Source organism: Centrocercus urophasianus, unplaced genomic scaffold (genome assembly GCF_019232065.1).
Source record: "Centrocercus urophasianus isolate 14NV4802_14NV808 unplaced genomic scaffold, USGS_Curo_1.0 seq_15, whole genome shotgun sequence".
In the NCBI taxonomy this organism is placed as follows: Eukaryota; Metazoa; Chordata; class Aves; order Galliformes; family Phasianidae; genus Centrocercus; species Centrocercus urophasianus.
Window position 1 is genome coordinate 2,373,745 of NW_024884697.1, and position 27,937 is coordinate 2,401,681.

The 27,937-nt window shown below is 41.9% G+C and overlaps 2 long non-coding RNA genes across 3 annotated transcripts in view; one reads left to right on the plus strand and one right to left on the minus strand.

The window, feature by feature from the left end:
• LOC122158692 overlaps positions 1–23,131 on the plus strand; it is a 99,761-nt gene extending 76,630 nt beyond the window's left edge. The window contains exons 4-7 of the long non-coding RNA XR_006168293.1: positions 16,459–16,548; positions 16,803–16,875; positions 18,694–18,778; positions 19,685–23,131. This is a non-coding gene — a long non-coding RNA (uncharacterized LOC122158692). The remainder of the gene's footprint in view (positions 1–16,458; positions 16,549–16,802; positions 16,876–18,693; positions 18,779–19,684) is intronic.
• On the minus strand, positions 1,718–6,053 carry LOC122158693. Of its 2 annotated transcripts, none has more exons than XR_006168295.1 (3): positions 5,889–6,053; positions 4,788–4,858; positions 1,718–1,745 (listed from the first exon to the last, which is right to left on the minus strand). It is a non-coding gene; the product is annotated as an uncharacterized LOC122158693 (long non-coding RNA). The 2 variants fall into 2 exon arrangements; XR_006168294.1 differs by having other exon boundaries at positions 4,788–4,910.
• Positions 23,132–27,937: the final 4,806 nt, after the last annotated feature.

Sequence of the window (27,937 nt, forward strand, 5' to 3'; positions counted from 1 at the left end):
GCACTCCTGCGGAGCCACACAGTCATAGATGTTAAGAGATGGAAAGTGCATTAGATCATTCAGACCGTCGTCTTGCCAGGACATGTTTTCTGCTGCAGTTTTGCTTCTATGGTTTATGGCTAGAGAAACTCCAAGAACTTGGCCCTCTGGAACTCTTTTCCATAAAACTTGATGGCACATTTTTTCTTTGCCTGATATTTGGCCTAAATTTTTCCGTTTCTTTGTTTTATCACATTATTTCAAGTCTGTGGTCTCATCTTTTAGTAATTCTCTGCTCTGTGATGCTAACAGCCTGTAAGTATGAGCAGAACAGAATGATGTGCTCTTGAATATTAAAGCATCGCTTACCCAAGTGCTGCACCTTCAGTTCTTGAGGATTTGGGGAAAAAAAAATAATTATTAAACTTAGTTGTTGTTGTTTTTCAATCAAGTTGCTAACAGTATAATTTCTCAGAAGCTGATTTTATTATAACATAAGGGTGGTCTGTTCTGGTGTTACCTGAGAATCTGTTAAAGTTACCTGAAAAGGCCACTTTTACTCTGAAATGAAAGTGGATTTGTGTAGGGGTGGTATGCCAGTGTAAATAAAGTGATTCTTTTGTGGCATTGAGGAAGTGAGCTTATGCATGTAATGCATCACAGGGAGAAAGAATAAAGTGACACTCTACTATTAGTGACAGAAATACTGGAAGTTGTATCATAGTTGCCTGCATGTTTATTCCTCCCCCCCCCACACACACTCTCCATTGTCTTCTATTCTTCTCAAAACCACTTTCTAACTGCTGTTTCCTTGCATAGTTCCATTCGTTTTGGTGGGATCTGGAGGTTGCTTGTTTGTTGTTTGTTTCTCAGCGCTTGGTCTTTTCAATGAGAAGCTTTGGGTGCTCAAGCAGGGTTGGCTTGAACATTTCCAATGTCTTAACCACAAAGAGCTTGATCAACATCCCCCCAAAACAAACATTCCCTGACCATAAGGAGGACAAATGGGCATTGTTCTTGCTGTCACCCTGTGGGAGAGAGACCAGTTGGTGTGAGCTGGCCCATGGCCATGCTGGCCTGACTCAAACCACAGTTCCTCTGGTCATACCCCAGTGCCTTACCCCAGACCTCCATTTTCTAAAGCACCGTAACTGTTTTTTTCATTTCAGAGTGCCCCAAATGATGAGAGGATTGCACTGCAAGACTTCAGAGAGGAGTTTTTTGTTTGCTTTCCTTAAAACCACCTAAGAAGCTCCATACAGGCTAGGGATGTTGAAGCGAAAGGTGAGGACAGGAATATTATAAGAGGTTAAATTACTATTAGAGAGTGGATTGAAGGTATTTGGGGATTGGATTGTGTAACCAAATGGGGAAATAAATGAGAAACATGTAAATGGATGGCTTAGTGTGATTGAGTAAGAGAAAATGTGAGTGGGCGAGTGATTAGACTGGCAAGTGAGAGAGCAGGTAGGAGTGGGTGAGTTGATGGGTAGGTATGTAGCAAAAAAGTTGAAGCCATTTCATGGGCCGACTAACAATACCTGAAGGAATGGCAAAACCGATGTCCCAAGGCTTGCAGGCATCATGGTGTGCTTGGGTAGAAAGGAGAGCTCCAAGACCTCTCTTGCTTTCCAACAGTCTGTATCCAGCTCCACTGCTTCAATCTTAGTGTGCCTGTGCATCTGGTGAGCAGCTGACAACTCATCAGTTGTTGATGTTCATGCAACAATATGTGAGATGATCATTAGTAGATGGTGGTTTTGACTCTTAATTAAATGAAAGAGAAGCGAGGTGAACTCAGCAAATGCTTTGGTCTGTCTGGGGCGTTGCCGTTTGTGGTGGTATCTCCAGTAGTTGCAGAGATTTAAAGCTGTAGATGGAAAGAGCTACCTGGCAAATATTACAGAATCACAGAATGGTGGAGGTGGGAAGGGGCCTCTGTGTCCATTGGTCCAAAGCCTGCTCAAGGGGGGGGAAAACTAGAGCTGTGCTGAGCCCCATGTCTGGCCAAGTTCCGAGGTCCCTGTGGAACCCTACAGCCTCTGGATCTCTGTGCCAGGACTTTGTCATCCCCACAGCACAGCAGTGTTGCCTGGTGTCCAGAAGGAGCCTCTTGGGCTCCAAATGGCGGCCAGTGCCTGTTCCTCTGGGCCTGTGTTGGCCACCACTGAGCAGAGCCTGTCTCCATCCTCTCTGTGCCCTCCCTTCAAGTACTCAGAGGTGTGCTGGAATTACCCTGAGCTGCCTCTCCCTCAGGGAAGCAGTCCTAGCTCTCGGCCTCACTGTAAGGAGAGGCTGAGATTGAAGGTACGAACATGATGTGCTCAAATTACAGATGTTCAACACATCAGCCTAGCAGAATTTCCCACGCTAGGAAAACATTTCATTTGAATGAGCATAACATGAAATATTCTTAAATAATTAGCAAACTGTGACTGACAACTTTAATTAGATTTTTTTTTTCCTGTATCTGGTATATTAGTTCACTATGTCTAATCAGTAATTGGTTTTAATTTACCATGGCAGAGTTTAAACCCTATCTGTGACCTTTTCTAGTCAGATACAGTCAGGCTATTGTTGAAGGTAATTACTGTACTGTCCCGTTAAGGTACACTGGGTTGTGTGTGGCATGTTTTCAATATTTGTTGTAATAAAGCAAGTCCTTTTGAAGACCAAATAGGGTTGAATGACTCTTGCAGAAAGTTACAGCTTTATCTTAACTGCCAAAAAGGTGTGTGTTTGCTGAGGAATAGCTAACACACTGTGTGGGATTGAAATACCCTACTGGAGACCAGGCCCTGCAGGTCTTTGCATCGAGTAACGAGGCAAGGAAAGAGTTCCACCTTGCTGAACCTACTTCTTGAGGAAGACTGCTCTGCTTTATGAGTGCTGTAACAGCAGGATGAGGGCCTAGCACACCACCCAGCCTGCTGTACCAAACAAGGTTGCTGTGCCATAGTCTTTTTTTCATCTTAAGCATCACCTGTTGCAATCTAAATCTGTTCCAAAGCTGTAAGTATAGTCACGCAAGCTCCTACAGTAGTCTGTTTAATCTTTTTTATCTGAGTCAAATCCAGAAATATTTTGCTGTACTAAGGCAGATGCTGTGCTGGTACAAGAACTCAAATCTCTTGCTAATGTTTAAATGCCGTAGTAACTGTGCAAAGTAAGATGCAGAGGAATGTGTGGGTATGTTTAATGCAAGCCTGCTGGGTTGTAGATCTGTCAAAGCCCCACATTTGCATTACTTACATAAGCACAAATCCCAGTAGTGTTTACGCGTGCTTTGTGTTTTAGGAACTGCAGGAATTGAATTGCTAGGGTGAAAATCCCCCTCTTACTGCCATCAGCGGGATTGCTTAGAGGCTGCTAAAATATTGACAGTTGCAGCCCTAACAAGAAGCTTGTTTGCTGTTATGTTTGATATTATAACTAACCACAACAACTGTAAGAGCAGCAAGTGTCCTCTGGAAACGCAGGTTGTCGTAAGATTCTGAGAGTACAGAGGAAAGAAAACCTTAAAGTTTCTTTTCTGTTTAATTAATTGTTTGTTTTTTTGGCGGTGGCAAGCTTACAAAGCGTTTGTAATAAGCATGCTTCGTCTGTTGCCATTTTTTTTCCATATGGGTGTGTGCTTCCTTTTCATTATGTTGTTTTTCTTTCTTTTTTTTTTTTTTTTTTTTTTTCTTCTAGCATAGCCGCTCCTTTCATTTTTAGACTGAGGAAAGAGCTGCAGAAAAAAGGTTTCATAAACACTGCGGTTCTGATCATTCTAATCCTTTATTACCTGAAGGGGCGGTTGCAGGAAGCTGCTACAGGGAAGGAAGTTTACAGTTTCTTAAAGGTTTGGGACTGTACGATGAAGCAGCGTATTTTAGATGCTACGGAGAATGTTCAGAACAACCTGGTGAAAAGGTGCGTTGTTACATCCCTTTGGCTTGGCTTACTTGACTTTACTTCTGCCCCATAGAGTTCTGAGCCTTTGAAGCTGTCATCTTAAACACAAAACTGGAATAGGTTACCTGAAGTCTATGCATTATCTTAATCGTTTCCTGCTGTTGTAAAACAGATTTTATTTCAGAAGATATCATCTCGATACTTTCATTACTGGGCCTTTTCTGTTTGTTAAAGGGACGTGCTCAGGAAAAAGTGAAGGAAAACACTTGATCTGAGAAAGAAGAAAGTAACTAATGCTGTTAGTTGTACTGACTGTAATGCTGAGATAGCGTCTGTAGGAAAATGGCCAGACGGCTCAAACAAGAAGTAAGAATATTTTTAGCTGGCTGAAGCTGCTTAAAATGCTGAAATGGGAGTAGGGCATGGAGGGTGGTTTTGAGAAAAAAAATTTGACAAAGTCACTCATCCCATCCCTTATGATGCTCTGAATTTCTTCTTTTTTTTCTGCCTATGGTCAGTCATGTGTTCCAGTTGTGTTTGCTGCTTCAAGACTGTAACTACTAGCAAGGGGTATCTTATTTTCCTAATATTAAAAATAGGGGTGTGTAATAATAATAATAATGTCTTTGTAGAGCTTTCTCCCTGGAAGACCTGTCACACTCTGCATTAGGGTTCATGGCTCCCTGTTATGTGTTGCTGTGTTTCATGGATGGACACTCCAGCAATGTGGGCTTCTTAGGTTACAGCTGTGGTCTGAAAGATTGTTCACAGCAGCTTATTTTTTATTGGCAGACATAGGATTTCACCATTTCTCTGTCTTGCTTGGTCCAGTAGAACCAGTCCATTTGTCAGAGAAGGATTTGTCTGCTTAAAAAAAACCATACAGTTCCTTCACTAGAAGAAATGCTTACCAGCTAGCACGGAGTAAGAGATGGCAATTCTCTGGTGGCTCAGGAGATGCTGCAAGCTTCAGGAATCTGATCTGAAGGCACACAAACAGTCCAAATCATGGCTACATCCCAAGGTTTGAGATTCTGTCAGAAATGGTATCTTAAGTGGTACACCCATTAAAATGTGCGTACAGTAACTCTCACACAGCCCTTTATAATAAGAAGGCAACCTTCTTAACTTGGATAAAGTTAGTGAAATTGTGTCAAGGAGTGGAATAACTATAATATGGAATAAGAGGAGATTAACCTTTCCAGTCTCAGAATCTGTAACTGAGGTATTGTGGCAAAAAGATAAAATAAAGCAGCTGTACATGCTGCAAGCACAAGTTGGAATAACTGATTTTGCCATAGGAAGGAAAGTGGTTGTGTGCTTGTGTGTCTCAGATGCATTTTCTTCTGTTGCTCACATGTACTGCATAATGAATTGCCATTATGAGCATGTAGCTCTAAATGATAAGGTTTTCAAAGCGCTCAGCAGCAGACAGCACCTTTGTGCTTCATTCCAGCTCATGGTGACACCTTCTGGATACTGGGAAATAGGAGAATTTCATCTGTCATGTGGATAATTGGTTGAAAGTTGAATTAATTTTTTTTTTTTTCCAGAATGTAGTGTGCATAATAGTACAAGAAAAATTGTCTGGATCTGCTGTCTCCCAGGCTTAGTAGTAACATTATAAAATATTTTCTTTAAAAATTGCTTTTAAAACACAACTGTGCTTATATGAATATGCTCTGCAAATTTGACCTGTATTTATATCTCTGTGTTTGGAAGAAGCCCATAAAATTATTTCCATATTCCTTTTAGTAAATCTCTAGTTCATTATTCTGAGAAAATTTGATGCATCTGCTGTGCGCAGTGATCTGCCTTTCTGAGCCGCAGATGCACAGCCTTGCATATCTTGTCAGATCAGTGTAGCAACTGCTTTTACAAAGTACATGACAATGTACAACCTCCTATCTGAGAACCAGATCAGACTAAAATTGGGACCTGGTCCAAAAAAATAAAATACTGCAATCAATCTACTCCCTGTGTCAGCATTCAGATTCATTTCTGTTACATACCCTGCTGGGAACTAAAGCGGAAAATAGACGCTGCCATCCAGAAACAGATTCCTGAGTCATGGAAGATGGCTGAGATGGGCGTTGTTGATAGGAGTTGCTTAAAGGCTCCCATTTTTGCAGAGCCTTCTGGTCTGACAGACGCTGAAGGCAGTGTTCTAAGGCTGCGTGACACTAAGGAAGTCACTGCGTGACAATCCGGATGCCACGTGACTTCCCTGTTTACAGTCAGCTCAGCTGTAAATATATGTATGTGAAACAGCAGCAGCAGAGTTATCTGCTCCTGTTGTAACATCCTTGGTCTGTGTGGTCGTCAGCCTTCCACCTTCCCCTTGATACCAGTGGGGATTTGCAGCATTCAGTCCCTGCAAGACTGTATTTAAGCGCTGATGAGTTCAGACTGCCTTGACCTCTTGCTTAAGAGCATGTGTTTCCTTTCCATCTGCCTGCTTGCCGCTATTCTTGGCTGCTGGCTGGCAGCTCTCCTGTCCACCGGCACGTGGCTTGTGTGCAGGTGGTCTTCTCCTCACCCATATCCTACATGCTTGCTGCTTAACCCTGTCATTTCCCTTTCCCCAGCCTTAGCACCATCTCTGCAGTGGGCTTGGTGCGAGCAGATGAGACAGCAGCATTCCAGGCAGGAGGATGGATGGCCCTGAGAGCCCCTGCCACGGCCGTGGGCAGTGCTCAGGTGCGTAGCGTTGTACTGTGTGGCACAGGGTCGCTTTGGGGTTACAGCAATAAATCTTTCAGAATGAATCGTGTTCTGGAAGTGTAAGGGCTCTTTTCCGGGCAAAGCCACTTGCCAGTGTCTGATCTGCACCTTAAAGCTCTGCTCGGTGAATTCAAGCTGGCAATTTTGCCTGCCTGCAGGTGGAGACCTTAACATTGAAATATCTTTCTTGATAAAGAACGGTGCAACTTCTTGTGTCCACAGTCACAGTCAGAAGCCTTCTAAAGGCTTTATTCCTTTTTCTAGTTCTCATAACACTATGGATGTGCGGCAGACTACATGGGTGGCATTTGGCACTGGTACAAAGGCAAAATAACTTCGTACATGTGCCCATACCTGTTTACGAGTGTACAGGGTTCAGTTGCTGGCACGTGAGTGATGCTTCTGAGACAGCTCATGGGACGTTCCCATGGGGCTGGCAGGTACATCATGAGTTTTTTGGGAGTATCCCAGTGTTGTGGAATGTTAGCTGCAGGCCAAGTACAGCACCTGACCGTGACAGGAGGCATAGGTACTATTAGGCAAATAATTTTAGTTCTGAGTATCCTGAGGGGAGCAGCACTGCTCTACAGGTGCTGCTGTGTTGCTGGGTCTCTACTGAGAGTTTCCTGTGTTAAATTTCATCCACGCGTAAGAGGAAACAAATATGAATAAGGAATAGTGGAAAAGTTAAAAACACTTTCACATCTTTGCAGTGAACATCTCAGAACTTGTGACAGTGAATTGGAATGCAAAGAAACGTCAGCATTTTTTAATGCATCTGGAATCTGATGTAGAACATCATTAGGCCTGGGGCCAGTAAACTCTTAACGAGTGTGATAACACTTAGTGCTTACATTTTCCATATAAATTCATCAAATCATCATAGAATGGCATGAGTTGGAAAGGACGTTAAAGGCAATCACATTCTAACCTCCAAATTTGATTATCAAGATCACATATTTCCCCATTAAGCTTTTTAAATTATTTTTAATTCGAATTTTTGGTTGTGTTTTATCATATTGTGGTAGTAAATAGTGAATTGTTCTTCTCTGGGAGTAGAGGAGAACATAAATTTTGAGCCAAAACACTGCAGCACCTAAGAAAATTGGGCTTCTGTTTTTAATTGCCAATTTCTTTCTCTTTCCTGTCAGCCTTGATTTAAAGGGAAAAAAAATCAACAAGCCCATTGTGATGTTTTTGATTAGGTTTCAACAGGGATAATAAAAGTATAGTGTCCTTTTGTGAAAGGAGTTTTTAATTATTGTTAATTGTACTTGGTAGCTTCATTTCTGAAGGGAAACGGAGGTGACCTCATTCCAAAAGTTGTCAGTCTCATGCTAGTGTCATTCACCGCCTGGAAAAGATGTTGTTCTTTTGTTTCTTTTTGCTTTTCTTAATGAGGAGCTGTCAGCTGGCCTGATGGTCCCTGCAGCTTTGGAAACACTTTCCAAACTCAGTTTCAGTAGCTTTCTTGTTTCTGAAATGTTCAGCTTAAATGACAGAGCTGAATTATGTCAGAGGAGCACGGGAACAGTAGAGGATTCTAGATGTGTGGTCGGCCTGTCTGCTTGACAACATCTCTAACAGCAGCAAGTATGAAAGATCTGGGGAGAGGTTATGAAGTTCTTGTGAAAGGATAGTTGCAAAGGTTTGAGGAATCGTGTGCCTTGTTTTTTCACTCAAATTAATGCTGTTGAATGTTTTTCGTTATTTACCCAGAGGCCTGATTTGTGAAGCCTTAGAAGATCTTGCCTCTGGTGTTCTTGTGGTATTGACCTGTGCTTACAAATGTGCTGAGTATTCCCCCACTCTCCAGGCTGTAAAGCATGCAGGGCAGTGGGAGTTCTGTGTTTGTGCACATCGCTGCTCGCAGTGCATTAAGACCAGTGTTCAGTTGAGATTGTATTATAAGTAGCTAAATATTAACATAATTTTAGTTTGTTTTACGTTACCTTACATTAGGAAAAGGATGAGCAGGAGTGCTTCTTTTGTTTTTCGGAGTTCTTCATTTCATACACCGTTTTTTTGTTTCATCTTACATGAGCAGTCTCTAAACACCTGAAACTTTACAAATCCATTTCGGTTAATCCAACGCAGTCTGCCTCTTTGTCTGCTGTATATCTCAGCCTTGCTGAAAATCCCCATTTCTCATCAATACTTCCATACTCTTTCATAAAAAAGCTATGACAAGCTCGGCTGGCAAGTTGATCCCATCTGTGTTGCCTGGTGTACAGCAATGCATAAAGTCAAATTTTCACAACCGTTGACTTTTAACACCAAACTCCAAGTGAGATCATTATCAGTGAGTCTCCTGAACTCCTGGGCTGGCATCTTTGCTCAGTTATTGCTCAAGCAAACTCTTGCTGACTTTGATCACTGTGCTTCTTTTCTGTCACAGATGTTTATTCAAAGTTGCTGATCTTGGTACCAAAGCTACTGACTTGGAGACAAAGAGCAAGGTGCCAGCGGGTCTCTCTGCAAAGAAATAAGTGTTCCACTGTTTAGTTTTCTGACAATGGCCTGGAGAAATCTGTAAATTCAGTGAGTTACATTCATTGGATATCATCACTGCTTAGCTAAATTTAGCATTGTGAAACACAGCCTGGATTGCCCGCTTCATCTCATTCCTTTGCTTTCTGCTGCTCGTTATAAGACAGGTTCCAGGTCTGCAGCAATTTGAGACATTAGGGTTGCTAAAAAGGTTTTTATTCTGTGGCATCCAAGATTTCACTTGGGCACCAGGAGCAGAAGTTTTCCTGAAGGAAGAAGGACACACGTTTCAGTTAGAGCACTGAGCTCTGGTCACCTTACACCAACTTGATTCTGTCCTCCTTTTTGCCATCTGTAGCACGGGGTTAACAACTGCACCTCAAAGGTTTATGCTGAAATCACAGAATCGTGACATTTTGTTAAGACTTCTTCAGTTTTGTCAAAATAAGTGCAAAATAGAAATACTGTTAAATTTTTTCATCTCCCAGACAGAATTGAGTTTGTTATCTTATGTTACTTTATCTCCATTTTGTAAAAGGTATGGAAGGCATCTTCACTTTCCTAAAATGGTAGAATCATTTGAGTTGGAAGGGAACTTTAAAGGCCATCTAGTCCAACTCCCCTACAGTGAACAGGGACATCTACAGCTCTATCTGCTTTTTCCAAATCTGAGTTATCATGTGAGGTACTCTGCCTGCTGAAGGTGCATTCAGACAGAACCTGATAGGATGTAGTTTCTGAAATGGTGGGTACCATGTTGGGGACCTGTGTGTATCAGCACAAGGTGATCATCGTAGTGGACAGAAAGGCAGGATGTTGAGTCTTGTCCCTCGTTCTCACAAATTGTTGCAGAAATTGTAGCTTACAGGGTATTTCTTAAATCATCGGACTGTTCTTTTTGACTCCCAGATTCTGGAAGGGAATGGATGAGCTGCTTCTACCTACTGACTAAAGGCAATTCAGAAACAGCGTCACCCTGTCTAGAAGAGATGCAGGGAGATTTCTTAACACTGGACTGCCCAGAGGTGAATGAGGAGCAAAACTGTATCCTGAGTTCAGACAGTCTCTCTTTTCCCAACCAAGGAATATTTTCCAAGTGCTGGAGAAAAAGCAAGCGTGGATGTTGTGGTGGCAGATACAGAGCTGTGGGAGAGCAGGTTTATTCTTGTCTTTCACATCTTGACAGCTCCCCACATTGCTTTTTGACCGTGGGCATGGGACACATACGCTTCATGTAGGCAAAACTTAAATAAAAAGGGAAAACAACTTAAAAGTGCCCTAGGGCGAAAAAAAATGGCGGCAAGAATACCAAAGGATTGAGCAACCTGGGCATGTTGTTTCTTTTAAGGATTCTGACTATAAATGACGTCACTTAGATAGTTGGAATGTTTGTGAGCACTACAGGGCTTGGAAAGGGAAAGCCGATCGGAAAAACACTGGGAAGCTGAATAATTTGTTATGTTTTATGACTCCGTGGTAGTTAATGGGGCAGCTATTACTCATGAGTTGTCACTGCGCATCTAGAAAATTCCTCTGGGTTTCAAAACTGGCAGGAAAAAGTAGTTTCCTAAAAACCACTGAATTAATGAGACAAAGCCTATTGCTCAGTCCCGGACAGGAAGGGTCAGAGGCGGAGTTATGCACAACTCAGTGTTGGAAATCTTCCCTGCAGGATGTTTGAAAGAGCAGAAAGTGCTGGGGGGAGTTAGTAGTGCAGAAGGCAGGCTTAGCATCTCACTTTCATAATGCACTACTGTCGATCTGTGAAGAAAAGAGCTTGATTGGGCTGTAGCAAATCCTTTATTTTTCATTCCCTTACCTCCATAAATGTTTGGTACTGGGGTGCAGAACTGCTAAAGAGATGGGATTTGAGGAAAGCTTGTCTTACTCACGGGCAACAGCACAAGGCAATGTGTCAGGAATGCTGAAACTCGAACTTGCGGACATGTACTGATGGAAAAGAAAAAAGCATCTGTTTTTATATCTTCATTATACAACTCTTTGTTTTTACACTTCTATAGTTCATGTTTATGTCTGTCATTTTTCTGACTTTGTATGCAAAGGTTATTCCATAGGTTGTAACAGTGCAGTTTGCATATTTAGTTCAGTTATTTTAGCTATTTCAACCTACCCTGTCTCATCCGTACAGGGTACACATTATCCTCATCTTAACTGGAAACCAAATACGATTTTACGGTCCTTGAAAGCAGGATGAGTGCTGTTTCAGTTGGATGTTTTACAGCTCAGTGTAAACAGAAGACTGCTTCAGTCTGGAAATGCAACTGGATCTGTTCCCCAGCAAACTCCGGGCACGCCTCCTCTCTTGGAGAAAGTGCTGATTGTTCATTGGCTGTAAGGGGAATCTATAGAACGTCTGAGGTGCAATACTGTGATTAACAATAGAGTCAGCAAGACACTGTAACAGTTCTGCTGCAAGTTTGTCATGTATTACCGTGCCTCAGACATAATCATGTTCATTCCTCCATTTATTTCAGTCTGTGCTTCTGTTTTGCATCCATTGTGCTTTCTGTTTGTTACTGTCCTTGCAATTACATCCAAGATTCTTCTGCTTACTCCTTTTCCTATACACAAACTTTCATCCAGAATATTACCAGTTTCACACAGACAGAGGTAACAGCAGAAGTGGTGTATTTTTAGCTTCACATCGTTAGCTATGTACATGCAGCATGCACACTTTTGAAACAGGCAGTACTGAGAAGGTTCTGAATTTTCTGAAAAGCACGTAGATGCTGAGCTTTATGTCCTTGGATTTTTGCTCTTGGTTATGGAACTCACTGCCTGGGCCAGGATGAGGAAATACTTCCTGCATCTGCTGTGAAAAAGTGCTGGATCACAGAATTGCTCAGTTTTCACCACAGCAGAAAGGGAACTTTGAGCCATGGCTGTTGGGGAACACTTCAGGACTTACGAGGATAGCGGGGGTGTGATGTAGTTCTCACTATTTTGGACACAAAGCAATCAGGATAGAGGGAGGCACTTCCAAGAAACCTTGTTTGTGATGTGTTAAGCAAGAGTTGGGGCACCAGTATATCCAGTCGTGTGCATGTGGGCAGCAAGCACAGGAATGCTCAGATGAGCTCTGAGAGGGGTTGTCAGGGTGCCAGGAGTAGTGTGGCCACTTCAGGAGTCGTGGTGTTGCGCTAGATGTCCACTGCTTCCATATTTTGGGCTGGACAGGGGGTGCAGCAGGAGGCTACGATGGTAAAAAACACACCCTGCTTTTAGATAGGAACTCTTGTAGCAAGACTGCTGCCTCCTCATTGCCTTGATAGAGAAGGAGCTCTGTGTCACCATTGCTTTTCTCGTATCATACAGTCATCTAATTTGGAAATGAGGAAAAGACTTCTAAGATCATCTAGAGTAACAGTAAGGCCATCCCCACCATGCCCACTAACCATGTCCCTCACTGCCATATTGCCCCTTCTCTTGAACACCCCCAGGGATGGTGATTCCACCACCTTCCCGGGCAGCCTGTGCCAGTGCCTCACCACGCTTTTTGAGGATAAATTTTTGCTAATTTCCAACCTGAGTGACGGGTTCCAGGCTCTGCCAGGGGACTTGGCCTGATGCTCATGCTGATGGTTTGTTTTGTTTTTTTACCTAAATGTGGGTTGCAGTTGAGTCTAGATGAGAATCACTCCAGTGGGACACCTTTAATCATGAGCAGCAGGTCACACCAGGCTCTAAGATCGTACGTTGATACCCTAACAACTACTTGAGTTTGATCACTCCAGGTTCTCCATCCTGCTAAAATTTAGGCAGAATAAAAAAAAAAGCCTGGCACGTAACTCAATTTCTCCCTTTACATCCCTTAACCTGCAGTGTGAGCAGGGGGGAGAGGACTGGCTGGTGGCATGGTGACAGGCTGCATGTCTGGCACCCAGCCTGGTGGCGAGGGGTGCTCACCATGCAGCCGTCTTCACAGACAGTCATGTCATGCTGCTCTGTGCTGTCACCCGTTAAGCAGAAAGACTGTAGGCTTCCTGAAGTCACTTGTATTCTGCGCCAGCAAAAAAACATTTTGGCTTGCTGCTGATAGAAACCTAACTTAATTTTACCATTAAAGAGGGCTTAATATAGTCTACTAATGTTATCATTGTTCGCCTGATTTCCCTTCTCTGCTGATTGTGTCTCCTTCCCTGTTTTCTCTCCATGCTGAAAGGAAGCTGCTAGAACAGCCAGCATTGCTGAGGCAGACTATGCCTCTGGAGGATGCTGCTCTGCGTTTGCTACGGAATGTGGGCACTTTGCACAGTCTGGTTGCACAGCCCCGCACTGTGCCAAGTTGTCCTCTTGTCACCTGCTCTACACTTGGGAGTTTGCATGCAGATCTATGTGCGTACCGCATTCTTATCCCTATCAGGTTTTCCTTCTGAAGACTGCCTTCTCCTTTTTTCTCTTTTTTTTCCTTATATCTTACTTTGCCAGGTCCTTTTCTGCAGCTGACGTTACATGGCACATACTTACTTACCCCAGTCATCATTACATCCTTTTAACCTTCACAGTTGCTACAGTAGACAATTGTGGGGATAATTTAGAATGAATTTACTTGGCCAGTATTAATACCACAAAGAAATCCAAAGCAATTCTGTGCAAAAGGAATCTCTTGATGAAATTATTTGCAAGGGGCTGAAAGGGGAATACATCGTGAAAACTCAGTCCAGCTGCAAGGCAGTGCTTTGGGGACACCACTGTGGGCTGGCAGCTGCATATGTCGTGTCAAACCTGTTCTAACCATTGCACAGTGAATGCAGAATGGTCAGCATTGCTGAGCAGGGAGTGGGCCTTGCTGACAGATGCTTACTGCTATTTGTGTTGTGCATTAACTCAGTGAGTTCTGTGTCTTTAATGCAGTTCTGTTCTCTGTGACAATTCCCCTTTTCTCATTGCGTCTAAGAAATTAAATTGAATTTGCAAATTATTACAAATTGGTATTAGGATGCCTGTTGACGGTTCAGACTAAATGAAAGGCATGCCCTGAAGTAAGTGAGCTCATTTAGTCATTGATTAATTGATTTAATTATCTCTCTATTGTAGATAGGAGGATTCATATGTGGGCTGAATGAAGATCTAACTCTTCTTAGTAAGTCACCAGGGTTGTTTTGATTTGCTTTGTCACTGTTATTCCTTAGTAGCCACATTTTTACAAGTAGTGTGTTGAACCATTTGTTAAAGACCACTTCTAGGCTAGCTTCTGTATCCTGAATCCATTTGAATCTTCAGAGTCTGTAGTCACTTTTTCTTAGCACTAATTCTTCATCCTCATCTTCTTTTCCCTGGGCAAACGTTCAACACATTGTCCAGGTTGAATTTTAATCTTGACACAGCGTCCTTAATTTCTGTGATCTCTGCTAATCATATTCTTAATGCATTCATCAGAAGGTCTGATCTTCTGTCTTGGAAGTTTTCTTTGCTAGCACGTGTTTAGCTACTGCTGCAGTAAAGTTGTGGATGCACAGGGGTGTGCATCATTTCATCTGTCTCCTGAAAATGTTTCCCTGACTTTCACACATCTGAACTGATAGTGGTCAGCTGCAGCTCTGTATCATTTCAACAGAAAGGAGCTTTCTCTCATGTAGGCCTTCTTGTAAACGCTGCAGAAGTACCTTAAAGCCTTAATTTTAAGGTTGTACCTTTCTATGATGCCTGGATTACATAGGCCATCCAGCTGGTAATCTGCCTACGTGGGAGATTTTATTGTCTGATTATTCCTTATGCTTTCTTTTCTTTTGATCTCTCTTTACCCTTCCTTATCTCAGGCACTGAAACAGAAAACAAACTGCTTTGATTCTGATCTATATGAAACTCTCAGATCGATGTATGTTGGTCCATCATCAGGACTCTGATCTGCTACAGCAGTTTTACAGTGCTTCCCCTGGAAACCATAGGGAACCTTAACATCTCTGTAATGAAATAGCTTTATTGTGTGCTCAACCTGAGTTTCTCGTGTTCCAGAGAAAATAAGACCAGAAACATCAGACTCCTTTGTTTTGATGCTCAATAGATAATTTGCTGACCTTATTTGTAGCTTCAAAATGTGGAGCTGGATGCAGAGAGGGGACTAATAGGATCAGAAGATTGGATGTTAGGAAAAACTCAAAAAAAAGGGTGGTGAGGCACAGGCACAGGCTGCCCACAGAGGTGATGGAGTCACTTTCCCTGGGGGTGTTCAAGTAAAAGGGGAACACAGCACTGAGTTACGTGGTTTAGTGAGCACGATGGGGATGGGTTCGCGGTTGGACTGGATGAGCTTAAAAATATTTTCCAACCTTAATGATGCTATGATTCTACGAAAAGCAAGTTCCAGCAAAATAGCTACATGTATGTTCTGTTCTTCAGATGGGAACGTATTTTCCTAGTACAGCTATAGCTGTTCAGTAGCTGCAGTAGGTTAAAGCAAAGAATACTCTGCAAAACAAAATCAGTTTCAAAATCCAGCACTTTCTCTCATCTCCTGTTTGGCTCTGTTTAATATGTTGAGCTTTATGCTGTGATTCTATAATTAGCTCTGTAATTTTCTGTGGCATGGCATCAGTGTTCATTATTGAAGCACATTGCCTGTTTTTATCCTAGAGATGTATTTTGTCCTGTAGCAGCAGTCAAATGCATGAACTGAGCATTATGAAGAGGTTCAGGAACATGGAATAGTAAATGCTCAAAGCTGCATGTGGTCCACGGGATGTAGGAATTTCAGTGCTGCCATTGCTTGTGCCAGGAATCCTTCATCTCTGCTGCGTGTGTGTTGAAGATGGCTCTCATCTCCTGGCTCAGGCTGGATGTGGCTCTGGGCAGCCTGCTCTGGTGGTTGCTGACCCTGCACACAGCAGGGCCGTTGAAACTAGGTGATCATTGTGGTCCTTTTCAACCCAGGCCATTCTATGATTCTATGACTTTTCCAATCTGTAGCATAACACAGGAGCCAGTCATCTGTCCCTAAAATCTTCAGGTACGTCTGTCGACCCTCTTACTTCAGAACAGAAGAAAAACTGTTTAATAAGGTCACATTTCTTGATCTACAATAACAGGTGCAGAAAAGGTTATGCATAGATATAACTTCTCACATGAGGTTTTTTAAATATATAAATGCATGTACATAAAACCTCTGGGTGGTTCTGTTTATTCTGTTGGTCAAAGAGAGGGGGGGTTCCTGGAGTGGTGGGAAGTGTCAGCAGCTCCTATTTATGTGTACCGCTTTCTTCATCTGTAATAGAATGTGGTAATCTGAGATGAAAGGGAACTGGTAACAGTGTGTGATAGCCATGCGACTTTTCCTCTGCTTTTATAAGGAGATACTTTTGTAATGAAAATGTAAATGTACATTTAAATAAATGCTTTAATGAATTCCAGGTGCTGATCTTCTGTGAGTGCCTTCCCAGTGCCAAAGAAAGAACATGTTTTTGATGGAAAGCCTACTTTTAAATGAGTACAAACAGAAAGGTAAATAATCCCCTTTCCAGTAAGTTGATGGAATACATTCTCTACATGGGATGTATTTCCTGCTGAGAAATATGTGGGCAAATACATCTGGCATGTACTGTGATTCTGACTGTGCAGCCCGGTACATAGGAAGTAGGTATCTTTAAAAAATGAATTTTTCTTTCTTTACTTCTTAAACATAACAGAAGAAAGATTCAAAGGTGGTTTGTTTCGCTCTGAAAATATTTCTGGTTTGGCTTTTCTGTTTTTTGCAGTGTCACTCCACATGGGAGGGGTCAGGAATACTTGAATCTTCAGCTAGAAGATCTTCTGCAGCCTGTTTATCAGGTATGGGAATGCATTTGGGATTAAAAATAATCACACTTGGGTCTGATTTGATTTCTTATCTCTGTTATTTGTTATCTTCTCTTCTTTCTGCTAGTTTTATTTTACTTGCCCTCCAGTTACCAGAGAATCTTTTCGAAATAGTCATAATTGGAGTCGGTGCAATACCAGAAAAAATACAGAGAAATAAACACTTTGGTGTGTATTCATTGTTACTTTTGAGTCATGCCTAAGAGGAATTATTTCCAGATCACCTTTCTTTCTCTGACAGGCAAGTTGGCAAGATTATTTATGTAGCAGTGTAAGAAAATCGGGTACTGAAGATAAGCAGAGGGGAGGAAAAGTTACGAGCGCCTCATTTGGAGAGCTCCCTTTGTAGAGGCATGAGTGGACGTGGTACAGTGCAAGGCGTAAGAATCCAGACAGGAGCTGTAGGTTTGGAGTGCTTCGTGACAGGGCCATTTCTGCTCAGCATTAGGATTAGCACTTCCCCTGGATCTTACGTAACACAGACTTTGCCGGGGTGGTTTCTAAATAAGATCATGGCTCTTCAGATTCCAAAAGATGTAAGTCAGAGGAAATATTTTAAACTGAAGGACTGTTTTATTTTCGTAGTGATTATTGGTTTCCTCCCTGTTCCCAGTAAGAAACTACAGTGTATGTAAAACAGCAGTGGGAATGAAAAAAATGATGTTTGTGGAGTGAAAAGATAGCAGGAAGAAACAGTGGCTTTTGTTGTGAGTGGTAATGTACTTCTAACACACCTTATAAAAATAGGGAATTGAGTTAGTTGTTGATCCTCCTGTACAGTTTCTGAAGTGCAGCATGTGATGCTTCTGTCCAGAAAGCCGTGATGCCCTCAAAAAAAACAAGGCTGCAGCCCCTGTGCTGCCCCAAAGATTGCTGTTTGACAGAGGAACAGTCAGCTGCTGTGGTGATGGGCACAGGATGGGAACAAGGGCAGAAATAGTGGAGTGAGAGACAGAAGCCTGGCTACTCCTGTTCCCTTACTGTTTCAGTAGCTCTTTCTGAGTTTGGGGATGGCTGATTCCAAGGAGTTAGACAGACTGTTTCACTTTCTCTGCCTCACAATCTCACAAGTACTGCAAAAAGAAGCATGATGATAATGTTCATATAGATCTGCTGATCATTCCTTGCAGAGCAGTGAGTGCTGGTTGTGCTTGAATTTGAGTGCACAGAAATCTGTCTCCCCCTGTAAGAATTGAAGTCAGTTTTTTTACAGTAATTTTTGTAATGCATAATTCGTATACTATAGTTTTTGTCATACGAGCATCTCACTGTATTTTCCCCAGCTTGATAAGCTTGCTTTTGTATTTTTAGGATTTCTTTTTCCCTAATAATCCCAAAAAAATAAACATGAAGGCGTTTTGAAGACTTGCATAGCAAGGGCGTTGCTTCATTCAGTAGGTGATTTGCTGGCTCCTACTATTTGCAGGTCCTTCTTCTGCAAGGAATTATTTACCCTAGTGTGGGGCTGTGCCACTGCCAGGGATTCAGTGCCTCAAAGTAAAACAAATCAGTTAAATCTTACTTCTATCATTCAGTAATTTTTGGGTCTCTAGTCCAAAATGACTCATTTGACAGGGAACACAGTGTCTGTTTTCTAAGTTGAGTAGTAAACTTTGGTTGCCTGTTTTATTGATTTGACTGTAAAAGCACTCGAAGTTCAGACCTTGAGAAAAGGGCTCGAGGCCTGTAGAGGAGTCTGGAGGAAGAGAAGAATGATTATGAGGTTACATTTTCAATTGTCTATTTCAAGAGCAACACAAACAGCTTCTGACATTTTATTTTTTTTTCCAGATTGAGGACAACCCTTTCTCATTCATAATGGATTGTTCAGAAAAAAAAGACAATTGGACGTGGTAGAAGCTGTTTTTTTCCTAAGGTATAGCACATCTGTGTCCCTCCTTGGTATCAGGTGGTACTTGTAAATGCTTTGCAGCATTAGCCATCAGATCTTTCCTGTTAGAGGCTTTGAGAAGCTTCAAAAATGAAAAACATAAGCATATTGTGCGCTCAGAACAAATGAAATGGATGTTTGCTTAGTAATACTGGTCTTTATTCATGGGCTGTTCGCCCATTCCAGAGGAAATACTCCCAATTGTTTGCTTGGTAGATCTTTTCATTAATGCTAAACAAAGGACAGGAAGGAAAGCGAGGTATGCAAAGTATTGTCATCAGTGTAGGAAATTTTAACAGTAATGATTTGTCATGTCATTAATTTCCTTCCCCAAGTGACTAAACAGTTTTTCTTGTTACCTGTTTGTGTCAAGCCAGCACAGACCTTGTAGTCATTAAATCACAGCTGTAAAAGCTTAGATTGTTTCTTTCACGTTGCCAGTTCTAAGATAACAAAATTACTCAGCAAAAAAAAAAAAGTTCAGGCAGCAGGCCAGGAGTGAAAGCTGGGCATTTTATGAAGACCTAGTAAAACTTCAGTAAGAATCTCAAAGTTTGATGTATTGATTTTTGTCTGTAAGTTCAGGATGTGTTTCATTGCAAACTGAAACTCTCATCTCTGTTTCTCGTGACCAGCTGAGCAAGGGAGATGGGATTTGATGTTATCCAAGGTGTGATTCCACAGTTCATGTCTCTAGCTAGCGCCAGCTTAATATGTTTCTGCCTACTCCCATCCGTTTATTTCCAGGTCAGCAGCAATGCCATGCCATCTCTTTCCTCACTATGTGAAAACCCAGGGCTCTGAAAATATCTTAGTAAGGAACAGAAATGCAAATAAATGCTTTTTTTTTTTTTCTTTGAATCAGAATCATGTGAATGGTTTTGTTCACAGCGTGGCCCAAGGACAGCTGCATCAGTACAACTGGAGGTGATATGAACTGCAGCATCAGAGGCACAGCAAGCACTGGAGGATGTCCCAATGTTAAGTGGTCTTGCTGTCAGCAAAAACCTGCTCTGGTACTGTATCCCAGTTGGACGGGTTTCACTGGATGTAGAAATATTTATTGAACTGTTCATTTGTTTGTTTGTTTTTAAGGATTAATATCTTGGGGTTTTGTGTTGTTTGGATTTTTTTTTTTTTTTGCTTGAGATAAACCATCTATCTGAGAAATAAGTCAGCTTTGTGGACAGCCAGTGGATGTCAATAAAGTCTTGGCAAACACAGTAGGTATTTATTCAGCCTTGCAAATTAGAAACATTTCTCCTGCTTGTTTTATGAAGGGAACAAAAAAAGATGAATTACATAGCGGATGAGCTCTCTTGATAGTTGGAATTCGTTTGTCTGGTGGTGAAAACGCTGGGGGATTTATGGTGCAGAAAAATAAAAGATGAAACAGCTTTTCACCAATAGCAGTGCTTTAAGTTCTCATTGAAAATTACTGGGGAAAAAACCCTTTAAAGACATCTGTAGCTGACTTCACAGTCTCAATTACTGTCTTGGTAGGCAGTTCTTCCCTTCCTCACTGCAGTAAGTATTAATTGTTTTTTCAGCTGGCAAACAATTCCTTTATGGTTCCTTGGTCTTATTGCCGTGGGGTATCTGCAGCAACTCATAAGTGAGATACATGGCCAAGTGTTGAGTAGGAAATTCACACTCCTGCTTCCCATGCTATAGCCGCTCTGTTAACAGAGGCTTTCTGCAAAGTTATCAATCTGTCATCTTCTCTTGGCTTCACATTTTATTAAAAAAAGGAATTTGAAAAGTTACAGTAAGTTGAGCAATTTGTCAGACGTAACTAACTTGAAGGCTATTGTCTCCAAATTACAGGCTGACTCGGTCTTGCAGCCTGTCGTGGATGGATCATAAAATTGTCATAGATAAAAGCTTTAACAAAATCTGCTTAGGCAGCTCCTGTGATGGCAGAACATGGAAAGGAAGCAATACACTGAAAGACCTGGTAAGCCTTTGGCTGCAGCTAAACCACTCGTAAGTCACTAGAATTATTCAGCAGCAAAACAAAACCAGAGAAAACTCCAAACTTGCAGTGGTTTAATCTCTGACGTAGCTTCACTCGTGTAAGTAATCTCACTGATGTCAGATAAGGCCTTGTGAATTCTGTAATACTGAAGATCAAACTGCTGATGCTTTATTTCCTTTGAACGGGTACAGAATAGTGTTTATTTGTAACTACAGAAACAATGAAACAAGAAGCTTGTCCATTTCCAGTTTTTATGTAAGTCTGTTAACTGAGCTGAGTTTGCTCTCTATGTTTCCCAAGTTCCTGCTTTTCTACTAAGTAGAATCATCAGCATGAAGGTGTTGTCTCCTCTGCTCCTCTTCTTCCTCTCCAGTTAAACAAAGAAATTATTGCTAGCAAATGTGGAAGGGACAGAGAGGTCCAAGATCCAAAGGTTCATTAAAAATGTGCAGGGTCTGATAGTTGAAGGAGCTAATTAGGAGGCGTCTTGGAGAAGTAGCTTAGTTCTCTATCTGTAGTTCATTTGTTCTTCCAGTTTAGAAGAACAGTTTACAGCCCTAATGCAGGAGTGCTTCTCGCTGTCTGTGCTCTGGAACTGCACATTGTTCTTACGTTTTTTGAAAGACACTTTCTTCAAAAGTACAGATGTGTTCAGTGGAAGAGTCTGTCCTTTGGTTAGTCATACTGAGACATTGTGGTCTGCACCCGTTGTAGGAGTAGCAATAAATGCACATACACACATGCTGAACCTCAGCTGCAAATCCATTGTACATGGCACGTGTAACTGTGCATGGACACACACTGCAACAGTTCAGCCTTGCCTCTGACCAGGGAAGATAACAGTTGTGAAGCCTTACTGCCTCCTTGTCTCACAGATTGATGCCAAATTTGTTGGATTTTCTCTTGAAGATTTTCTGGGAGGGGAGTGCTTAAGCTGTCCTGCCAACAGATATTCCCTGGGAACTGCCTATGCTCATTTCAGATTTCTCTCTTCCATCTTCAGCCATGTAGAAGCTCAGTTTCTAGGCTCAGCTAGTTGTTTAGCTTGTCGCTGTGGTAAATGAAGAGTTACACACCTCTGGAGGTAATTAACACATGGAAATAGATGTAATTAATTACATTTCTGACATGATTTCCTGCTGCCTGAAGAGAACAATTTTAACACTACTTGGCTGTCCTCAGGAGACTGCGGATGGGTTCATCTCGGGTGATGTTTGTAATCAGCTGAAGTCAGCTTGCACAGAGCTGCCAGCAGCAGGCACAGAATGTGCAGGTATGACACTGCAGAAGGGAACAAGTACAGCCCTTAACTTCTTGAATTATACTGCAGCAGGGCAAAGTTTGAGGCTTTTTCATGCCTTGAGGAAATTGTCCACAGTGTTAAAGCATCAGCATTTCCTGCGCCCGCCAGAACAGTGTTGTTTTACAGCCACACAGGGCACAGCGGTTGCCTTCTGTCATCAGAACACGCTGTGCTGTTGTGCTGCTGCTGCTTCGGGTAATTTGTTCTCGCTGAAGCTCTGTGATGTGCTTATGGAGTGCTTCGCAGAATGTCACCGTGAGCGTGGCTGTGCCTCATCTGTGCAAACACTGGGAGTTGTTTGACTTGATTTCGTAGACTCGACTTGGGTATGTTTGTTCTGCCAGCTGAAATGAGACATTGAAGACAGGTTATAAAAAATACATCTGTTTGAAAAGATTAAATGGTTTAAAACACACTTGAGTAATAGAGTTCCAAGAAAAATCCTTGTGTCAGACTTCCTAGAAATTGTGGTGGAACCAGGTGGTAAGTGCCAGCACTGAGCAGTTAATTAATGCAGCCCTCACATTAGGTTTGGGCACACACCTCTAGCGTTACAAATACCCACAAACGGTGGACCGGTCCATCTTTGGGACGAGTCAGCATGCAGGGACTGATACATAGACTGTTTCACACGCTGTTATTTCTGCTACTGCTGCTAAAAATAATGTGTTTCAGCACTGAGCAGGAGGCATTTCGCATGGTGTTTTGCTGTCACTAGAGGGAGTTTGCAGCAGTGCTTCTCTTACTGACGTCCTCGGTGATCTCGGTGCTGTGGGGAGACCTCGGCAGACACTGTGCCAGGACGACGGCAGTTCTGAAAGTAGGATGAGGGTCCTTCTTCCTTCGGTACGCCCTGGTACGTGTTGTAATCTGGATTAACAACATTCTTCAGGGTAATAGTGCTGTAAGCAGTTCTGTTTCTGTTGGTAGCGCTGTAATAGAAAACAAATGAGCATTCGGTGACTCAAAGCAGAATCAGGAAGTAAGAAAAAAGCATTGATTATTTAATAGGAAAAAACAAAGATGGAAAAAACCACCATGGATAGATACTCTTCTGATTTATTGTTACAGGAATATGGTCTTGGCTAGAAACAAGCTCCCTCAGGAAGCTGGTTTCATATGGTGGTTTAGATTTAACTATTTATTGTCTAGCACCATTTGAAATCAGTGTTCTTGGAGGAAGAATGCCTGCTGTGTTCATCAGTGAAGTGGATCCTTGGAAACACTGGTGGAGAAAGAAGGTCAAGATCTTTCTGTGCTTCTGTTGCTAGAGTTAGCTTCACCACTGGACAGACTCCTTAAGTAGGCTGTGACCTCAGAGTGCATGCCTCAGACAGCCCTTGGGAGAGCAGTGCAATATGTGATTTCAAAGGCAGAAATTCTGTTGTAACGGTGCTGGCCACGAGCATGTTTATAGTATTTGTAGGTGGTCAACCAGTCAACCAGAACTTGGAAACAGAGAAGGACTTACGAGACATAACATTGCAGAAAAGCATAATATGGAATTGCAACACAGCATTGAAGACATTGATGTTAAAACAGCCCCTGTTGAATTACATTCTTACGTTATGGCAAGAAATGAGGAAGGGAGCCTCAGTTGCTCTGCTTTCTGCCCGTCGTGGATGCCTTTTTGGGTTTTTGTTCTTTACTGCTTCTGTAAGTGCCTGTTACATACAGTGTGTGTATCATACATTACACTGAAAGTGCTGGATGCTGTCCACATCCAGATGCTGCATGTTTGCATTTTCATGTGGTGTGTTTGGTAGATTTGAATGTGCTTATTTATTTTTTAGATTTTTCAATGTTCAGGTTGCAGTCGGTAGCTTAACGTGATAGGTGTAGTTGATGGAAATAACTAGCATCAATATCTGTGAGAATGGTCCAAACGTGGTAGAGCACATTGACTGAGGCTACTCTGTACAATTGCAAAGGAGTATGTAACTAAAGATTTTGAAAGTTTTCATCTTCTAAATCTTTGTCTAAATCTTCTAAATCTTTGGCTGAAACAATTTTTCTAGGGAATAATGCCACAGAGGTAACTACGAATGTTTTCAAATATTTGGGGATCCTCCAATGTAAAACACTGTTTAGTACCTAACTCTTCATCCTTGCAGATCTCAGTAACCCCTTTAGAGGATGACTGATTTCTTTTGGTGTTCAGAGTCAATAATATTTTCTAGCACCATTTGAAATCGGTTATAGTGATTGGGGAATTGCTCCTTGTGAATTTTATACAAGAGACTCCAAAGAGAATCTTTTAATGTTGTTACCTGGGACTGAAAAAAAAAGGACTGTAAAAATTATATTCAGAATGCTTTGGAAAGTCAAACAGTGCTCAATGTGAAGATAAAGGGAGATTGTTTTTCCAGTGGGAATTATCAGTGTGGACTCAAGATCAAGAAAAAACATGCTGAAAAACACTGTTGGTTTAATGATCTAGCCAGGGGGTATAAGGAAATAAAAAGTCAGCAGCAGGAACCTTTCCAGTCTCCAGTTAGTGCACTCTGGACATTCTGAAAGACAGATCTTGTGCAAGATTTCATTGCTAACCTAAGAGCTTTCTGCCTTCTCCACTCTTACACTGCTAACAGCATAAGCCACAAAACTGAGTCATCTTCCCAAGGATGTTACTTATCGAAGTTTTCTCCAAGAATTGTGCTCTTCAGGGAAGCAGAACTGGCCAGAGATGCAGAGTCTGACTCTGGGTCATATCCTCAGTTGCAGCAGGAGTTCATTAGCCGTGAAGATAATTTCTGAAAAGCATTCCTCAACCAGAATATCATACTCTCTGGGAGGTAGTAACACAGACTGCAGTACATCCCTCTAGCAGGGGATGTTTTCCTAGATTAACTGCTTATAGCAGGAGTACCTTGCTTTTCCTGGTTCTTTTCTGTGGGGAAACTGCAAAATAGCAGCTGTAGACTGCAAACAAATGGAGCAGCTGTTGAGGATTCAGAAACATTCATAAGCTGGTAACTTGTTGGGAGCAGTACATTCACCCTTTGCCTTCCCTTGTGTTTGTTTAACTAAGAAGGCATCAAGTCGTCACAGTCTAGAAGAGGCTCATTGTGGAAGGTACACGGCCTCTTTCTGGTCTCTTGCTTCAGTCCTTTGTGAAATCCACTGCCATGATTTGTCTTGTTTAAACTCTCAGCAGTGGGTGGTGAGTGCTGTGTTTAGTTAGCTCTCAAGTTACCATAAAAACAATTAAAATTCCGAGGGTGTCGAACAGCTAGTGGAGTATATTTTGCACTGTGATGCCAAGAGCTGACACGTGCCTACATACATAGTTTGGGGAGTTTAGCAGATGTTCTTACAGAGCTTGTAAGCTATACAGGAAAAAAAAAATAATACTGCAGCCCTGAAATGTGGGTTACAAATAATCAGTATGTTTTGAGTCTGTTTAGCACAGAAGTAGCTCCCATACAGACCTTTGCTTAAATTATTTTTTGTGCAAAGTCCATCAACAAGGACTTAAAGGTATTCAGAGTTCAGTGGCTTGTTCTCTGCTTGCCAAGGTGAGGTCTGAAAACGAAGTTTTTAGTTTTTACTTAAAGGAAACTTGCTATCACAAAGACTAATCTTACGGTGAGAATCAATTACAAATCAATAATAAGTGATCACAGGAAAAAAAAAAAGCCTCAAGGATACTATCAAAATTTAATTAATTCTGTTGAAAGGTAAGAGGTTTTTAAGCTGTAGTAATTTTCTGTTTGTACCATATAGTGAGAAACAAGGAAGCTGCCAAGTACTTGGATTCCCTGAAAAGCTTTTCTGATGTGAGTAATACTGCAAGTGTGCCTGTGTGCTTAGAAGACTGTGTCCTATTGCTTGTTAGATCTTTCTTGCAGCTGCAGGGAAAGAAAGAGAGAAAGAAAGAGAGAAAGAAAGAGAGAAAGAAAAGAAAGAAAAGAGAAGGAAAGAAAGAAAGATGCTAAGTGAAAACAAAGTTCACTGTGAAGTAGAGGAGAAATATACAATGGATTTGTTTCTGCTTACTCTCTGCACTTGATCTTTTTGAAAGTGAAGCTGCTACTAGAGAACAGGCTTCCTTGTCGTGCAGCCAGATGTAGATGTAAAGCAGTGTTGATGAAGACTGCAGCAATCTTAGAATGTTTGTCAGGTCCCACAGTGTCCCTACTGCTTGCTTGCAAGTTTGCTCCATCCCTCATCCATTCATCCATTTCCTCAGGGACATGATTGAGCAGGGGGTTGTTAAGAGTTAGGGTGGTATGCTTAGGTTGAGGTTGGACTTGATGATCTTTAAGGTCTTTTCCAACCCGAGCAATTCTGTGATTCTGTGATGATCCTACCCTTGAGTACCCTGCGGCAGTTGTAAAGTGCGAGGAGGTTCCTTCATGGTCTGTGAGGTTTCTTTTCTGGAGTGATGTTGAAATGGAGTAAAAACTGATACCATGCCAAAAAACAGCACTGAGAGACAATCACTGCTATTGCACCAAATTTTGTTTGCTGACTTTGTTTGCTCCCTCTGTGGAAGCATTCAAGGCCAGGCTGGATGGGGCTGGGAGCAACTTGGTCTAGAGGGAGGTATCCCTGCTTATAGCAAGGGGTTGGAATTAGATGATCTTAAAGGTCCCTTCCAACCCAAACTGTTCTATGATTCTGTGATTCTAGACTTCTGTTATCCTCCATCATAATTCTGACACCTGGATTTTGCGTAGAGAAGCTCTGTAAACTCCATCATGCTCTGGGGATTTAGGGAGGAAATAACTTTCTAACATTGTGTAAGAATTTGGGATGGTGGTGGACAAGGATTTTGTGTCCATGACAGATGAATTCATGGTCAGATCAGTAATTTTCAGCAGCCTAATCCTTGCATTAATTGATGAAGCATGCAGGCATAAAATGCCTATCAGAGGGAAGAGCAGAAAATAAGACAGAATTGTATATTCTGATAAATTGTTCCCAAGTCTTTCAAAGCAGCTTGAGATTTCATAGCTAAAATAACCTGTGTTGGGGTTATTTTAACTGTGTTGACCTGTTGTCATATCCTTAGTGCACTTTTCCAGTGTAGTAATGGGCTTCAGGGATACAAGCAGAAGAAGTGCAGGTAGCATGGGTTTTGCTGCAGGGTGATTCCAGCTGGGATGTTTACTAAGTATGGAACAGCAGAGGTTTGTGTTGGCAGAGTTTTCTTGTGCTGTAAAACACAGTATTAAAGCTTAGCAAATTGAATATGCTAGGAGAGCAAATTCTCATTTTGGTAACACTAGCAAAAATAGAGTTACAATTTCTAGATATCTTTTCTGGTAAATCATGTCCAGAGAGGATAATGAAGCAATTTTTGGTTGCTTGTGTGCTTGCCTACCTGTCCTATTACCAGAGTTCATCTAACAGATGGCTTCTGCTCTCCAGTGCTTCCCACAGATGCAAAGATGCATCTCCCCTGAGAAGGTTCAGAGGTTTGTGGTTCCAGGCATAACAGCTGAATTAGTTATCCACTTCTATCTCAGCTGTTCACCAGGTGTGTAAGGACATAACTAGATACCACAAGTAACTACAGTGGTTTGCTCAGAAGTTGCTGCACAGCTTCTCTGGGCAGCCTGTTCCAGTTACCCTCAAAATAAAGATTTCCCCATGTTTGTACGGAACTCTTGTATTCCAGTTTGTGCCTTTTGCCCCTTATGCTGTCATCTGGTACCACCAAAAAGAGCCTGGCCGCATCCTTTTGACATCTGCCCTTCAGATACTTAGAAATGTTGATAAGATTCCCTCTCAGTCTTCTCTAGACTGAGGTGTCACTCCTCCCTCATAGAAGAGATGCTCCTCCAGACCCCTTGCCATCTTTGTAGCACTCAGCTGGATTCTCTTCTCTCTCTTTCTTGAACTGAGGAGTCCAGAG